Source organism: Chlorocebus sabaeus, chromosome 20 (genome assembly GCF_047675955.1).
Source record: "Chlorocebus sabaeus isolate Y175 chromosome 20, mChlSab1.0.hap1, whole genome shotgun sequence".
NCBI classification, from domain to species: domain Eukaryota; kingdom Metazoa; phylum Chordata; class Mammalia; order Primates; family Cercopithecidae; genus Chlorocebus; species Chlorocebus sabaeus.
Window position 1 is genome coordinate 114,852,406 of NC_132923.1, and position 13,811 is coordinate 114,866,216.

Consider the following 13,811-nt stretch of genomic DNA (forward strand, 5'->3'; position numbering starts at 1 on the left):
CTTGGAAGTGGATTCTTCCAGAGCCTCCAGATCAAAGTCCAGCCCGGCAGACACCTTAATGTCAGCCTTCAGAGACTGGGGCAGAGACCTCAGAGGAGCTCACCCCACCTCTGACTGCCCAGGTCAAAGGGCCACTGGTAGAATTTTGACAGCTTCAGGAGACTCCCAGGGCCCTCGTAACGTATGGTGACACACAGGTGTCTGATCTGGGCTCTAGGTGACGCCTACTGTAGCCTCCAGTCCCAAGCTGTCACGAACAGAGGGAACAAAACGTGTGGCCTAGAACAGGCAGAGGTGCCCTGGGAGAGCCTGGCTGAGCGCTGTGGAGGGGACTCTAGCAAGTCACTCACTCAGCACCATCTGCATCATGAGCAGAGGTGGACTGAACACAGTGCAAACCCTGGTGAGGCAGAAGAGCTGTCCAGCAGCAGAGGCAGTGACTGCCTCCCTGAGTAAACAGTCTTAGGCCTGGGTCCAGAGTCCCTCAAGAGGCTGGTTGACCTCAGCCCACACCAGGGCACCATGGGAAAGGCCTGGGCCTCACCCTGGCCAGCTTCCCCGCCTCCACCCACCTGGTCTACTCAGCTCCATGGCTGTCAATTCCACCATCCAAAAGCTTTTCAAGCACCTTCTCCTCCCCATCCCCACTGCCTTGCCTATGGTCCAGCACCTAAGTGTTGCCTGGATGACCACTCCATCTGCTCCTGGCCTCCTGTCTCCGCCTCAGCCCTTAATTCATCCTCCACTCACTCACCTGCTCACAGCTAGTCCAGGGCTCCTATTGTTGTCAGGATGAAGTCTAAACTCAGCCCTGAAGACTAAGAGTCATTTTCACTTTTGCCAAATGAATGAGCCAAGAACAACAAAAAAATTTGAATTCTTGCTTCCTTGATATGAGTATGCTTGAATAGCTTGAACAGCTTTGCATCTGTTTATTACCCTGGCGTCTTTTTACCCACCCAACTCTTACTCATCTTAAAATTTTTTAATTATTCCAGTTTTTTTTTGGGGGGGGGGGTTGCTTTTGTTTGTTTGTTTGTTTTTTGAAACGGGGTCTCACTCTGTCATCCAGGCTGGAGTTCAGTGGTGCGTTCTTGGCTCACTGCAACCTCTGCCTCTCTGGTTCAAGCGATTCTCCTGCCTCAGCCTCCCGAGTAGCTGGGATTACAGGCGTTCGCCACTACTCCCAGCCAATATTTTGTATTTTTAGTAGAGACGGAGTTTCACCATGTTGGCTGGGCTGTTCCAGTTTTTAAAAGGTACCACATACACTTGGCACAAAATTCAAGAGGTATTTTTTTAAAAAAAGAAGACAGTGGAAGGGCAGTTCCCATCCAGCCACTCTGTACCCAGTCATCCAGACATCACCCAAAAGAAAGTCCCTCTTGCTAGTTTTCTGGGTGCACACAGATTTACTCCAGGCAGATACTGGCAAATACATACATACGTCCTTTTTATACAAGTAATAGCGTATTATACTTCATTTTTCCAGCTAACAAAATATCTTAGCAATTGTCCATCTTGGTACATAAAGAGCTATCTCCTTTTTTTGTTGTTGTTAATTACTGCGTAATGTTCCACCATTCCACCGCTGGAAGGTTATGCAGACATTAACTTTTCCTCTTGGTGGATATAAGGCTATTTTCCATCTCTTGCTACTACAAACAATGTGTCACTGAAGTATCATTTCACACACATGCAAGTTTGTTTCTAGAAAGTTCCTGGAAGTAAGATTGTTGGATCAAAGGCTACATCAAAGGCAAAGATATTCTCAGTTGCCCTCCATGGAGGTGGTAAAATTTGCATTTCTACTAGCATTTTATGAACATTCCTACTTCCCCATATACTCACTAACCTGGTGATTTATTCAGTTTCATAACTTTTATCTGATAGGTGAAAAATGGCATCACATTGTAATTTTAAATGCAGTTTGCAAGGTCAGGCGCGGTGGCTGACGCCTGTAAACTCCCAGCACTTTGGGAGGCCGAAGCGGGCAGATCTCCTGAGGTCAGGAGTTTGAGACTGCCTGGCCAACAGGGTGAAAGCCCGTCTCTGCTAAAAATATAAAAAAATTAGCCAGGCGTGGTGTTGTGTGCCTGTATTCCCAACTGCTTGGGAGGCTGAGGCAGGAGAATCATTTGAACGTGGGAGGTGGTGGTTGCAGAGAGCTGAGTCGCACCACTGCACTCCAGCATGGGCGACAGAGGGAGACTATGTCTCAAAAAATAATAATAATAAAATAAATAAATAAATGCAGTTTTCTTGTTTTGAGTAAGATTGATCATCTTTTCATATTCTTCTCTAAGAGGAATTGTTTTCTTTTTCTGTGAATGATCTGTTCTTATACTCCATCTGTTTTTCTATCAAGTTGTTCGCCCTTTCTTTTTGATTTACAAGAGCTCTGTATATATGAAGGAAATTAACCCTGGGCCAACTTAAAGACTAATTAAAATCACTGAAATCATTCTCTAAATGTTCAGCTAAATTCCCCTGTGATTCTTTTAGGAGTAATTATCTCTATTTCTTCTGTGGTTACTGGTCTGTCTAGATTTTCTATCTCTTCTAGGTATATTTTTATAAGTTATATTTTCTTTAAAATTCATCTATTTCATCCCAATTCTCAAATATATTTGCATATTCTTTTGATTTCCTCTGAAACTGGCATTATTTCACCATAACCATTTTTTATTTTAGGAAATAGTGTTTTTTCCACTTTTCTTCTGGATTAGATTACCTAATATTTTATCTATGTTATTTGTCCTTTTCAAACAACCTTTAGTTTGTTAGTTCTAGCATTTGTATGACTTCTAACTCATGAAGATCCCCTTTTATCTTTATAGATTTCTTTCTTGTGATTTCTTTAGGTTTATTTTATTGCTGATTTTCTAACTTCTTGGATTAATGTATGGACTTTTGATTTTTATTTTTTATTAATAAAAACACTTAAAGCTATGAATTTTTCTCTGAGTTCTGCTTTAGTGGTATTCCATCATCCAGATATGGATTGCTATTATCTCCATTTTCTGGATTTCTGCAACTTCATTTGATTTCCTTCTTGATTCAAGAAAGAGTGGTAAAGCTTGTTATGTTTCACTGTTAATTTCTTCTTGTATTGCATTGAGAATGTAACCACCATAGGAGGATTGGTGGAATTAATTTTTATTTCCTCTCCCATCCCCTTCCCATCCATGACTCAAATTTATTATTTTGTATTTTTAATGTTTACCTTCATATCTTTAATATTAAAATTAATTATATCTCTATTAATTTCATATTTAACCTCTATCTTTTGTCCCTGGCTATATAAGGTGAGGAAATCTGTGTATTTCATTTCCATTATTTCATATCTTCTTTCCCCCTTTCCCGACTATTTGTCAGTCATCATTTCTACATAGTTTTATTCATTCCACGTTTCATTCTGTTCCATAATCATGACTCTCACATAGGTTTTAGTCTTGGAGACAAATGGGTTTAATTCCCTGGTCAGTCCTCCGTCCTTCTGCCATAGTTTCTCCAAGTTCATCTGAAAGAAGGGATCACAGGACTTATTCCCGGAGTCCTTAGATATTAAAAAACTAGAACTGATTTCTCCAGAGCCCAGCTCAGGAAAGGCTGGTGCAGCCCAGCTGCTTATCATACATAGGGAAGCTGCAGCCCAGAGACAGGAGCAGTGGCCCCCGTGGCCCAGGCTGGGGCCAGGGACAGAGCCAGAGCAAGCCACCTTGAGGGGGGCTTTCGCCTCCAACCCCTCTCATCCTGTCTTCCTGCCTTCTTAAGTAGGGGGTGGGAAGGTAGCAGCGAGGACCCCACAGTGCTGGGGATGCCCTTTTCCACTGACCCCCTGGAATCCCACCTGGAACTCGGTGGGAAGCGACTGGCGGAGGATTCTCTCCCCTCCCCGGAGGATTAGCATGGCTGGGAGGCCCCCAGCGGCACATCCTCCCCTGAGAGAGGGAAACTGTGAGCTCATCTTTGCCGCCGACGGCGGGCAGAACGGGTGGGGCGAGGGGCTCCACCTGTTCCCGATAATCTCTCTAATCCAGCCCCATAATTATTCTTTATTAACAGAGGCTGCTGCCTTCGTTACACGCTGAAAAGAGGGCGTCAAGAGTGAAGACACAGGGATCAGAAACTGGTCACATTTTCCAAAGGGGTTTATTTGCCACGACCAAAATAACCTCCCCAGGAAAAGGCTGAGTTCCTGCCTTGCCCCATCCTGGTGCCAGGCCTGGGAGGTCCAGGACCCACATCCCCCAAGTTAGGCCCAGAGGTCCCTGCCAGGCGCCCACAGCCCCCAGTCTTCATGCATTCAAACAGTTCCTAAGAGCAAGAGTTTGCACAAGGCCTGGTAAGGGGCTTTGCAGATACACAGGTATATCACACATGGCCCTGCCTGCTTGGGGCTCGCTATCTAAAAGGGAAGGGACGAGCACCCCAATCACCACAAGGCAAACTGCTAAATGTGTGCCACCCTAGGGAGGATTGGAGGCTCCGGGAACAGCATGGGGGTTGTGGGGAAGCCTTCCTGGAATGAGGGACAATAGAATTCGGCTTTGAAGTATAGAAGTTCCCCAGTGGACAAGGTAAGGGAAGGACATTCTGTAGAAGGAACGGCATGGTAAGACAAAGCTGAACCGTGATTCCTTGTGACCAGAGCAACGGTCTGAGATGGCGAAGGGTGATACTGGGGTTGGAGGGGTAGACAGGGCCATGTCACACAAGTACCCATCCTGTGCGTTCTGGGGAATCATTGAAGGTTTTAGGTCAGATTGTGCTTTAGAAAACCCTTCTGGCGGCCGGGCATGGTGGTTCATGCCTGTAATCCCAGCACTTTGGGAGGCCAAGGCGGGCGGATCACGAGGTCAGGAGTTCGGGACCAGCCTGGCCAATATGGTGACACCCCGTCTCTACTAAAAATACAAAAATTAGCCGAGCATGGGGGAATGTGCCTGTAGTCCCAGCTACTCAGGAGGCTGTGGAAGAAGAATCGCTTGAACCCGGGAGGCGGAGGTTGCAGTGAGCTGAGATTGCACCACTGCACTGGAGCCTGAGCAACAGAGCGAGACTCCGTCTCAAAACAAACAAACAAAAAAGAAAAGAAAACCCTTCTGGCATCAGGAGAGCTGGCTCATGCCTGTAATCCCAACACTTTGGAGGCCAAGGCAGGAGGATAGCTTGAGGCCAGGAGCTCAAGACCAGCCTGGGCAACATAGCAAGACCCCATCTCTCCAAAAAAAAAAAAAAAAAAAAAGACTTAGCCGGGCGTGGTAACACATGCCTGTAGTTCTAGCTAGTTGGGAGGCTGAGGCAGGAGGATTCCTTTAGCCTGGGAGTTCGAGGCTGCAGTAAGCTAGGATCACATCACTGCATTCCAGCCTGGGAGACCCTGTCTCAAAAAAAAAAAAAAAAAAAGGAAAACCCTTCCAGCTACAGATTGGAGATTGGATTGTCTGGAAGCTACTGGATGCAGGGAGTAGTTAGGGATGCTTGTAACAGGTGAGAAATCAGGAGTTTGGAACCTGAGCCGTAACAGGAATAGAGAGGAGAGGCAGGAGCATCCGGTGATGAAGACACAATCCCTCTGACCCTAGTGGCCAGACTGTCCACTAGAGCACGTGGTCAGATGAGGAATCAGGTGTCCATTGGTCCCCAGGGTTTCATGCTCCTATCACCAGCACCTATGTTCACCCTGACATTCAATCTTTGTGGGGACCGGAGGACCTTGGGCCACACTTCCTGCTCTTACAGCTCAGAGGGATGAGATGTAGGGAACTGGGAAGTTTGAAATCCAAACTCCTGGCTCCCTGGCCTTCGATGCCTCCCTCCTTCCCAGCCCATGCACCTGCACTGCCCTCTCCTCTCACACATGCCCCTCAGTCTCTGCCCAGTCGCATCCTTTTCCCCCCACAGACAAGCCCTGCTCACTGCCTCCTCTGAGTGCTTCCTGACCAGCCCATCCCTACTCATTTCCTGTCCACACCTAGGTCTTACTGAAAAGCTTGGCTTACAGGTCCCTCCTGCTGGGAAGACGATCCTCCAATGGCAATGGCCTCGCACCTGCCTCCCCCGGTCTCCCTGCCTCTCTGGGGGCCTCTGTATCTGTACATCCCTTTCTGCCTCCACCCGTGTCTGGGTTCTCCTCTGCATTCATCCTTCTCGGCATCACAGCTTCAGCCTCAGCAGGGACAGAGCTCCCTCTTCGGCCTCCTCCACCTGTTTCTCTCCCTGCTCATTCTGTACCTAATCCCCTCCCCAGAACACATACAATGCACAGTCCCTTCATTCAAACCAACACTGGACACAGAGTCTGAGCCAGGCCCCGGCTGGGGTCACAGAGGAGGCTCTGGTCTCTCACCTTTCCCCGGCTGCTCCCACCCTAGCAGCCAAGGCGGGGCGGCACCAGTCAGAAGCAGCATCAGAAGGGAGATGCTGCAGGAATGGCAACAGGCAGGAAAGGCACACACTGGGCTCTGAGAGGCAGTGATCACATCGGAGCCCCCACACTTGATTTCAAGATCCAGCAAAGGGGCTGGCACTGGGGTCAGAGAGGAGAGCAACCCCTTCCTGTCCTCCAGAAGTTCGCAGTCCAGTGTTGGAAACGGACAGATAAGCTCATCCATAAGAAATCATGTGGCCTGTCCCACAGCAGGGCCGGACTAAACACTCCCTGTGGGCCCTGGAGCCTGCAATGATACAGGAGATGCTCTGAAATTGGGCAGGCTGGGCTCAATCCCAGCTTTGCCAGTCATCTTGACTTCTCTAAGTCTCAGCTTCACATCTGTATCATGGATACACAATAGTTCTCTAGAGGTTAATATAGGTAAATAGACAATTTATGAGCCAATGTATGTAAGCATGGCTTAGCAAAGAGCCTGCCATTAGGTAAGCGTTCAATAAATTATACTTATAACTTTTATTGCATTTATTCCACTGCTGGCTGGGAGGCACCGGACTAGATGTTAAGAGACACCCGTATCTGGTCCCCGTCTTACCACTACCTCACTGTGTAACTCTGAATGATTCCCGTCCTCACCTCGCCCCATTTTCTGAACTATGAAATGGGTAATGAATATGGAACTTCCTTCCTACCCCAACCTCCGAAGATGTGAAGGGAAAGTAGCCCCCCGCCATGCTCTTTTCTCTCCTCCCTCCCTCCTCTTTCTCTCTGTCTTCTCCCCCTACCCTGCTCCCTTACTCCAGCCACTCAGACCTCCTTGCTCTTCCTTGAACCCCCAGCCACACTCTGGTCTCAAAGTGTTCACATTTGCTGTTCTCTCTGCCCCAGTCTCTACTTCTGGCCACCTCCCACGTCCACACGGCTGCCTCACACTTCGTTCAGGCCTCCACACAAACGTCCTCCACAAATGTCACCTCCTCCCGGGGGCCTTCCCTGACCACCTCCATCACTGTCTCCTCAGCCTGCTTTAGTTTCCTTCACAGCACTCTTCAGAACCAGATATGTGATGGGTTCCCTTCTCTCTCCACTCACTAGAATGCAAACTCCAGGACACAGGAACACTGTCTGCCTGGTTCACAGCCACAGCCTCAGAATCTACACGGTGCCCGGCCAGAGGCGGCAACTCCATTCTCAAATGAGGACCAATGTGTACTCAAAGCTCTGGAGAGGCCGCACGGGTACGGTGGGGGGAAAGAAGTCTCCAAAATCCCCTCCGTGCCAGCTCCCAGCCTGCTGCACCTTCTCACAGCCTGGAAAAGAGCAAAGCCTCGTCCGCCCCTGCCGGGCACATGCCCCCTGCCCTTGGGGTCACAGACCTGAGACGACCACCCCCGGCCCCGAAACCCTCAGATGTTTCCAGGTCGAGGCCATGAGGGAGGGGGCGGCCGGCTCAGGGCCCCATCCTTTGTCCCAGGCCCCAGCAGAATTTAATTCCAAGGTTCAAAGCGCCTTTGCCTCTTCCCAGATAAAAGTCCACTCAGCCGGAGAGATGAGCTGGTTAATAAAGGCAGGAGGGGGGCCCTGGAAAGACAGGCCACCACCGCTCCCTGCCCACACCCTCTGCCGGTGAATGCTCTCAGCCCTTGGCCGCCGTTCCGGCCCGCTGCCCTACAAGAAAAGCCCATTAATTGAACACTAATAGGATTTTCAATTTGTCACAATCCTTAGAGATCCCGGGGAGGCTGGGAGGAGGAGGACAGGATTCCTGACATGTCTGTGTTAAAGGCGATCTTAGCAGCGAGCCTGGCTTGGACGCCAGACAGGTCCCTGCCTCTCTGGGGCCTTCAGGCAAGCTGCAGCCCCTCTGGCCTCAGTTTCCTCCTTTTGAAGAAAGTTCCTAAAACCTACTTCAAAAGGAGGCTGTATGGATTCAATATGATCCTGAAGGAGCAGCCTCTGGCAAGTGCTGCCCAGCTGGTAGTGGGCGCTCTGTAATGACCGCCCCTCCCGCGTCAGCCTCTCTCCCTGCTTCTGCCGCGATTTCCCCACCAGGTAGCACTGGCCGCATGGGCTGGAGCCCTGCCCCCCACCTCTGCCCCTGCCCCAGCCACCGTGTCTCCATTCTTCTGTGGCTTCAGCCAAACACCCCCTAGGGAGCAGAGGGTGGGGTGTCTGGGAGCCCGTGGCCTTTTCATCCGCGGTGGGATCAGCGTCCTGAATTCCTCGTTGTTCAAGGAGAGCCAAGGATTTGGAGCTTGCAAACACGGCGGCCCAATCAGAAGGCCCTGGCCCGTGCCAACCAGCTGTGTCTCGGTTACAGCACACCAGCTGCCCAAGCTCTGCTCTCCGGGCGAATTCCTCCCGGATCAGGAGATGCCAGACAGTAGGGACCACATCTGTGTTGCCCCCTGGCCATGGGCTCTGCTCTGCGCTTCCCCATGGCCTGAAAGTGAGGGACACCCTGGCACTGGAAGGGGTTTGCGGGTGGGGGGGCTGGAGGAAACACGTCTATTGCTACAGTCGACAAGTGACAGAGACAGACAGGGTGCAAGGACTGCCTCCAGGATTTCCAAAGCCAATGGACAAGCCACCTGACTGAGCCCCACACCTGGCTCAGAGCCACACACCCTGGATTCGCTGCTGTTGACACCACCCAGGAGTGAGAGGTGGGAAAGGGGGACTCAGGAGTCTGTCCCCCAACCCCCAATCTGGCTCTGGGCAGCTGCTTCCTTTGCAAAGCCTTCATTACTAGACTGGACAGGAGTGGAGGGAGGGAGGACGGCAGCCAGCACCGCCTGTGGTCCCTGCTTGCTTCTGCCTGATCCAGGCCCCCCAGGAGCCCTGACCGTAATTTACAACATCTCAATTCCTCAGCACCACGTGGTTCCAACCCAGACAGAGATGGGAAAGGGGAAGGGAGGAGAGACAGCAAGGAGACAAAATTGAGGGTGGTTTCAGTTACTCTATATTTCAGTCACCACAGACCCATTCAGGTACAAAGAGAATCATATATCTTGTTAATAAAAGAAATAGAAGAAGCAAATTGGCATTCACCTCATTTTAATGGTCACAGGGGAAGGCGTGATGAGGCTCCCACACGTGGGAACAGTAGGTGAGCTTTCACCAAACCAATGTCGATGAGCCCTAGGATCCTGGAATGGAAGTCTGTGGGTTCTCAGGCCCAGGACGGAAGGCTGGGTGGATGCCAAGGAGAAGATTCTAGAAGAGAATACTGTCGGAGTGCCACAGCGTAGACTGTGGAAAGTCTCTGTGGGTTTCAGGTGGAATTCTCAAAGAGGCTAGAAAGAGGGACAGCCTGCCTGATAGAGGGACAGTGACGTCCTGCTCCAGCGGCAGGTGAGAGGGCAAGGAAGGACTCCTCATCCATGGGCCCCATCTGGTCCCCTAAACTTTTCAGAACATCTTTGTTTGGGCCTGAGTCACATCTTTGACTCATGCAGCAAGTGTCCAGCTCTGCTCACAAGCAGAAATTGGCCCCAGGAGTCAGTGGCAGTGTGTGCTCAAGCAGGAGAAGGACCATGTCACCACGTCGGAGAGTCCCTGGAGGGGTCCCCTGATGCAGCATGCAGACTACACACCCACTGCTCTACTGGGGATTCCCGAATTGTCAGCTCCCACATGAGGAATGATCCCCAGGATCCTCTGAGCTCCCAACTAGAATCTGATCTGTCTGTGTGAGCCTAAGTGAGTTGCTCACCCTCTCTGTGCTTTTAGTTCACTGGGCAGAAGATGTTAAGCAATAGGAGAACGAAGAGTGTTCCCCTGCCCTGTGGAGGGGGAGGGCCCTTTATAAAAGAGTTTGGTGAACTATATTCAGGGTGAAGAGAGTATTCTATCCCTGTAATGAAGAAATGACGGCATTTATTCATTAGAAAGCGTTTTAAGAATGGGATGGAAGTTACGGACTGGGAGTGTAAGATACTCCCATTCATGGCCGGGTGCGGTGGCTCACGCCTGTAATCCCAGCAATTTGGGAGGCCAAGGCAGGCGGATCATGACGTCAGGAGATCGAGACCATCCTGGCTAACATGGTGAAACCCCGTCTCTACTAAAAATATGAAAAATTAGCCAGGCATGGAGGAAGGGTGCCTGTAGTCCCAGCTATTCAGGAGGCTGAGGCAGGAGAATGGCGTGAACCCGGGAGGCAGAGCTTGCAGTGAGCTGAGATTGCGCCACTGCACTCCAACCTGGGCAACGGTGCGAGACTCCATCTAAAAAAAGAAAAGATATGTCATTCATTCATTTATCATTCATTTATTCATATAACAGTGATGTACTGAGCTCCTACCTTAGGTCAGACCCCACCCCAGGGACACAGTGAAGAACCAGACAGGCCCTGCCCTCAAGGATCCAGACAAGTAAACAAGGACCTACCAGGGTGATGGAGGCTCTGCCAGAGCCCACACAGGGGGCTGGAAAGCACAGAAAATGTCTGGGTGGGCACAGAGGCTTCTAATAGAAGTAACCTCTAAGCTACCGTTTAAAAGATGAGGAGAGGTAGCCAAGCAATGTGGGGGTGAACAGAAGGGATCCCAGTGGGGGGCCTGACATTTGCAAAGGCATGAAGCATCTTCCTCCTTGCCTCCCTCACTTCTAACTACCATGCAATACCTTTGCAAAAATGAATGAATGAAGGAACAAAAGGTGGAAGGGTTACAGACATACCTATTACAAAAGAGGTATCCAAATACCTGAAAAAAACTCCATATATTCAGTGAGCACTTTGCCTAAGGTGGACTCAGCCATCTGGTTATTTCAGCAACAAATGGAATGGTGCGAGGCTGTGGCTTCTGATGTCCTCAATAAACCCCAAAAAGGAAACAACGGCTCTGCCCCCTCATCCACTGATGTGGCCTTTGCTACACATCCAGTTCCTTCCACTTCAAAAGCTGGCACCATCTCATTCATTCGTGCATTCACGAATCTCTTGATCATCACCCGCGTGCCAGGAGCTGTGCCAGGCACATGGAGTGAGTGCCAGTGGGAAAAGCCTGCCTTGGTGCTGCCCTTCTTGGCACATCCATCACCCTTCAGTGATCACGGTCACAGCAGGAACCTGGAAGTACCTGGGAGGATCCTGAGCTGTGGGAACCTTTCCAGTAAGTCCACCGTCAAGGGCAGGACAGGGCCTGTGAAGGGACAATCCTTCTCCTGCCCTCCCGCCCAAACTCGTGGCCAAAGGCAAGGCACATGCACGGGTGAAATCCCATCAATGGCACATGGCCAACTGGCTGCCACTTGCTTATTTGGCTTGGAACAGGAAATACATTTTTCTCCTATTTAGATTGCTGACCTTGGGAATAAACTAATGACTGTTGTGAAGCTGCATTCCCACAATGTCCGGCTCACATCTGTAGCCCCTGGTTGGGACCAACATAGAGGAGGTGCCAGATGGCTGGGAGGTCCAAGAGTCCCGGTGCAGTGGACACTCTTGTCCTGCTCCCTGGGTCTTCGGAGGAGAAGGACTTGAGACCACAAGTCACCTTTCCTGGATCTTCATCTCAGACCCAGAAGAGGTCTGTCTGCATCTGCCCTTTTGCCTTGAGTAAGTATCTCTCCAGGTCTTGGTTTCCTATCCGCGCAATGAAGGTGTGGTAATGTTGACCCCCGGGGACTGTCATTAGGAGTAAATGACACCATGTCTGAGAAACGCTTTGTGGAAATGTGATCACCCCAGAAGACCCGAACAGCCCAACCCCAGAAGCCAGCTTGGCTCAGGCCGGTCCCACATCTGGGCCAGCAACAGCATCAGCCAGGTGTGCTGTAGATCCCACCACAGGCGTGTGCCCTGGTTCAGAAGCAGGCATCTGCCTCTAAGACTGCTGCCCACAGCAACCAGACCAGTTATTTGAACTCAGGCAGGAGGCAGGCAGGGCCAGCACCATCAAAGAGGGCCAGGAAATAGAAGATGAATGAATGAAGCACTGATGGCCTAAGCATAATACTATTTTATTTTATTTTATTTTATTTTATTTTATTTTATTTTTGAGGCGGAGTCTCGCTCTGTCGCCCAGGCTGGAGTGCAGTGGCCGGATCTCAGCTCACTGCAAGCTCCACCTCCCGGGTTTACGCCATTCTCCTGCCTCAGCCTCCCCAGTAGCTGGGACTACAGGCGCCCGCCACCTCGCCCGGCTAGTTTTTTGTATTTCTTAGTAGAGACGGGGTTTCACCATGTTAGCCAGGATGGTCTCGATCTCCTGACCTCGTGATCCGCCCGTCTTGGCCTCCCAAAGTGCTGGGATTATAGGCTTGAGCCACTGCGCCCGGCCCATAATACTATTTTAACAGGTTCTAATAAATTTACCGAAATAAAAAACTATTCAGCTCAAGAGTCAGCAAACTTATCTGTAAAGGGCAAGATGATAAATATTTTAGGCTTTGAGGGCCATACAGTCTCTGCCACAACAACAAGTGCTGCTGCAGTGTAAAACCAGCTCTCAGACAATGCGTAAATGAATGGCCATGTCTGTGTTCCAATAAAACTTTATTTACAAAACAGCTAGTGGGTCAGATTTGGCCAACCACTCGGGTGGAACCAGCCAAATTGTAACTACATAAGCTCAGCAGTGTCCCTGAGACTTCCTCATCACCCCTTCATCTGATGGATCACCAGGGCCTCTCTATTCTTCCTTCTAAATAGCATTGCCTCCTTCCCACACCACAGCCATTCCCCAGTCTAGCCACATCACCCATCACCTGCAGACTCCAGCAGCTTCCCACCTCTTGCCCCTCTGGTCCATCCTCTATTCAGAAGCAAAAGAGATCTATCTCAGTGGCTGATCTGACTGTGTCGTTCCCCTCTCCTGGCTCCTATGTCCTGATTGTCACAATCATTCAAGCCTAGATCCCACTGTTGGTCTAGCCTCATGGCTCACCGCCCTCCCCAGCCACCAGACTCAACTCCAGCCAGATTGAATATCTCTTCTAGTTCTCCTAACACATCATGCTCAGCCTTCTCCTATGCAAGATCACTTCTCTCCCTCCTCTTCGCCTGGCCAACTCCTATTCATTCTCCAGGTCACCTACCCTACAAAGTTTTTCCCCCACAAAACTTCTAGCTTACCTCTAACTTAGACGTGATCACACTTGTGGCACAGACTACAATGTGCTCAACAAACCACATCTCCCTATCTTCCCACTCACCCAGCTAGACTACATTTCCCAGCCTCCTTTGGAGTTGGCGGGGCCACATTGTTGAGTTCTGGCTGATGGAAGAAGGTCAGAAGTGATGGATACCATTGCAGGCCTGGCCTTGACTTCCCACAAGATCCTGCATGCTTGCTCATTGTCTCCATCTTCCAGATGAATGGAGAGGATTCTGAGGATCTACAGAAGGGCAGAGCCACCAATAGGAGCCTAAGTCTCTGAATCACTTAGGTGAGGGCAGCTAAAG